Raw genomic sequence first — 4,557 nt, forward strand, 5'->3', positions numbered from 1 at the left:
CATACAGAGTTCTGGTGGATGGTAAAATTTTAACCATCACTCCCATCCTCCGAGAATTGCTCGCTCAACTTTGCCACAGGGCTCTTATGTACCTTCAGCATTTCAGTTTACGACGGGAATGGAAAAAGCGTTCGCAGAAAACGGTAGCAAAAGAAGAGTACATAAAGCTCTAGTCACACAGAGCAGAAATGACTGCTCTCCGCCACCCACTGCCATCCAGCAGCATCCCGAAATAACCGATTCCAACTTCAGCAGCCGCAAAGTTGGAGAAGAAATTTTCCGAGCAATCCAAAACGGAGAAGTTCACAGCGCGATGAGATTTTCCTCGAAACCCCTCACGCCTCGTATCCATTTCTCAAACACTCGGTTCGCTTGGAGACTGCGAAATGTTTGCCTTTCTCCAATCTGATCCTCCTCATCCTGCTTGCTCAGGAGAGTGTAGCGGAAGGCCGGGTACGCGGAGCGGGTTTCTATTATCCTTGACACATTATTTATGCTATCATCATCGTCATCGTCGTCATCGCCATCCACCACCGTCAACAGCAAGCAGCATATCAGCTCTTGTCTAGTCGTCATCGAGATTGTGTATGTTGATCTCTCTTCGTCAGGTTTTACACGGGTATCCATCCACCAGCCTGCTGCTCCTTGAGCTCATCTTTGATACGCGTAGTTGGCGTTGACTGTAAAAAAGTTTTGATGGGCTCCTGTCAAAATGTGTTTTTATCGCTCTCTGGAGATGAATTATCCCCAAAATTGAATCTTGGTTCAGTGTGGGGATTATTCCGTTATATTTTTCGCTGTAGTCAATGGGTGTATCAGGAAATGATTTTTGTGAACATATCACCAACAAAATCCTCACACAAGTTTTGATTTGATTGTTGAGATGTTGTTTAGAATATTAAATTAAAACTTGATTTTCAGTTTTGATAATTACCTTTGCAACCTATGGTAACCTAAACTATACTTCGAAAGTCGGATCAAATCATAGCTTGTCATCATCCGGAAATGAAAATCATTACTAGTTACATGTTCAGCTTTCAATTCACCAGCTATGTGGTGGTACTGGTACAAGTAGATTAACTTAATTAAGTCGGCGTTGGATCATTTGGCCAAAGTAAATAAGTTAGCTGAATGGGTCATTAAGCTGAAGAGAAAATCTTGTTCTGCGTTCTGCTGTTGCTTTCTTCTTCGTCATGGTGTTTATTTTCTGATCCCTTCCGTTTTGCATAAGAAGCATTTATGTTTGTTCCCGTCATAAAATATATTTCCTTTCAAAATGAGGAAGATAAGTGAGGAGGGAGACTGATTACTTTTCGAGGCCCATCTCCACAGAGAATTTATGGTGTTTGAATTGGTGGCTTCCGATGGCAAAACAATGGACCCGGTGTTCATTCCAGAAGGCGACAAGGTCAACACGGAGGTCTACATCGGGATTTTAAGTAAGTATGTTCTTTCGTGGATAATAGAACAGTACGGTCCGAAGCCAAATGTTGTATTTCAACAAGATGCCATCCAGCCCGATCTTAATCCGCCGGATTACTCAATATGGCGCGTCATGAAGGCCAAGGCCTGTTCTAAACGCCACCCAAGTACAGCAAGCCTCAGATAAACATTGACCCGTACTTGGAGAGAAACGGATCCAGACTACATTATTAGAACCTGCTGTGCATTCCGGAAGCGTGTGGAGGCCGTAATTGCAGAAAGTGGAAACTCGATCGATTATTAACATAGTTTAAGACTCTCATAAACATCCCCCCTTTGAATAAATAAAAAAAAAACTCGAAAACGAAATTTTTGAGTTTTTTTTTTTAATTTTGACATTGCTCAATGGTGCAAACATTATCACGCATGCGATATAATAACCAAGTGGAAAGTTAAACCTTCATAACTTCATACTTCATAGTACAGTCATTATTCACTGTAAAAATAAAATTATAGCCTAACCGAGTCTCTTTAAAAAAAAGGGAAAAAATCATGCGATTATTGAATTGATTACCGCAAGGACATTCCTTAGAAATCTAGCATAAATGAAGCTAGCTCTGCTCACAAGTTTACATGTTTATAAAAGCGTTTTTAAATTATTAAGTGAAGCATTTAAGCAGCTAGTTATTCATAAAATCGTCTATTGATGTATGAACAAATTCTGATTATAAGCTCCCATGTTATCTTCACCGATACTACTGTACCATGGAGAAATCCAACTACATAATACATTCCAGGCGAGCGGAAAGCGGATACGAATACCCAGAAGCGCTAAGATATCAGCTGAATCGTCTTTATTGTCTCCTCCACCAACAACGATTTGCCGGTGGGTGGCTGCTAGAAGAGCGGTCGGTAATAGTCACTTCCAGCTCCGGCACAATCCCAAAGACAACAACGGCGAGAGCGATGATGGCAACGACGACGACGACCGAACGGCCAGAAGGGGGCTAATTAATTTATTAGATTATTCCTACAACACACATATTGATACTGACTCCGGTTGTTCTCGGGACCTGCAATACTGTTTTGGAATGGGTTTCCTAGATTTAGGAAACTGCTTATCTGACCCGCTATGGGGGAGAATGTGTTGGCCGGGCGTAGTTCCGTTGTATAAGGATAATTGTTCGCCGAAAGTGTTGCCAGATTATGACATTAGGCTGTATGGAATAATAGGATGATAGCTGGCAACAGTTGATGCTGTTGATCCTACAAAGGGAAGTGGAGCTGTAACAACTCGGAAGTTCCTGTGTAGGCACCATCCACCAACGCTATCCAGCTCTACGAGCTTACTCGACACAGATTGTTTGCATAATTGATAGGCATAAACTATTAAACAAACAGCCGATTTTGACTATTATTTGATAAACTGCCACTTGCTCTCTCGCTCGGTTTCACTGTCTGTCTCTCGCTCTATGTATCAATATTTTGGTTGTCGCATAAGTAAATGTATGTGTGTGAGTGTGAGTATGAGTGTTGCCTCATAGTGCTGAACGTCACGGTTCGGCTGTAGGCGATATTCAGATTATTATTCGCTTTACAAACATGCAATTTGAGCGAGTCAGGGGTTTTGAAGGGTTCCTTGCTAGGGATCACCGTTCCAATCTGTGCCGAGTATAATAATAATGCTTTCCTTTCCATTGTTATGTCATCAATAATTCACCTGTCGACATGCTCGTGCTGCGGTGTAGATGGGTGGTAATGTTAGAAATCGGAGTGTGAGTTATCTTCCTTTGGAATTCCCTCCCCCAGGGGGATCCATGAGTGGAAGCCGCGACCACCCGCGTTGGGGTTAAGTAGATGAATGAGCCGCTGTCATTGTTAATGTCTTTAAATCAATAAATTCTTAGGATACTAGTCATATATTAGGCGAGCAACGAGAGTGCGAATCCAATTCACTGAATAATGATTAAGTGGTTGTGCGTTATGGGACATGATATCAAATACCGCTCCATTGTCTCCCTTGGGGGAGGAAGCTGAAATTGTACAGTGCAAGGTTGTATGAATTTCTGCGAAATGAGCATTGGCAATTATTTAATTGATCACGACTGTTGAGAAAAATCATCAAATTATTAGCACTACCGATGAAGGTGACAACCCAATTAAGGTCTTCCGGGTGGTTTGAAGTTATTCATCGTGCGTTCTATACTATCTTCAACTAGTATACTCTAGAAAAACACGTGTTAACTCAACATGTCAATCAAAAAATGGTTCTCATTGGGTCGGTCGATCTTAGACCAAGTCATCCAGGGTCAGTCATACTTAGAATGAAATTACTTGGGATGAAGCTATGAATGAGTAGCAAGAAGTCCAGACAAGGTTGAATCAATAATGCAACAAAAAGCGACATGCTTCAATAGATAATTTCCCAGAGACGGCATCAAGTCACATGTAAAACAGATACTTGGTTAGATATGTAGGTAAGCTACCAACAGTAGAGAGTGACAGTCAAGTGACTGAAAACCAACACAGTCAAAAGGCGACTTTGACTCTTCAACGCTAAATGGAGAACGAAATAGCCATATTTTGCTACCATGTATTATTTCGAAGGGGAGAAGTGACACATCGGCGTTGTTTTTCTCTTGAGTTCTTTTTTTTTCGTTTCTTCAACACACCGCACCAAACAACTGATACGATAAAAGCGACAACGACTCTATTCCGTGCGCTTGCCTTGTGTCTCGGTGAATTTGATAATCGAGTTGGTTGTACATATCATACTTTCTTGGACAGTTGGATCACTTGTTAATTATCGCAATCAAATTCATAGCAGTTTCCGTAGTGTAGTGGTTATCACGTCTGCTTCACACGCAGAAGGTCCCCGGTTCGAACCCGGGCGGAAACAGTTTTTTTTTTGAGGATATGGTAGAAATCTTAGGAATAAAACGATGTAAGTTGTGACGTGACCAAGCATCAGAAAGAAAGGGTAATGGTAGTCTGCGTAGTAGTTGGGACAAATTGACGTTTGAATCTTTGTTTATAAAAGCAGATACGTCCCTTTGAAAATGTAATCGAGATTTGTCTTTCCCCTGAGCAAAATCATGGCAAGAGAGGATACACACTAAATTTAGATCGCTGAAA

The 4,557-nt window shown here is 41.4% G+C and overlaps 1 non-coding gene across 1 annotated transcript; it reads left to right on the forward strand.

The window, feature by feature from the left end:
- Window positions 1–4,248: 4,248 nt before the first annotated feature.
- TRNAV-CAC (transfer RNA valine (anticodon CAC)) lies at window positions 4,249–4,321 on the forward strand. The gene has a single exon. It is a non-coding gene; the product is annotated as a tRNA-Val (tRNA).
- The last annotated feature ends 236 nt before the right edge of the window (window positions 4,322–4,557 follow it).

This window comes from Ochlerotatus camptorhynchus, unplaced genomic scaffold, assembly GCF_037179485.1.
Source record: "Ochlerotatus camptorhynchus isolate MF236.1 unplaced genomic scaffold, CSIRO-AGI_Acam_v1.1 ptg000112l, whole genome shotgun sequence".
NCBI lineage: Eukaryota > Metazoa > Arthropoda > Insecta > Diptera > Culicidae > Ochlerotatus > Ochlerotatus camptorhynchus.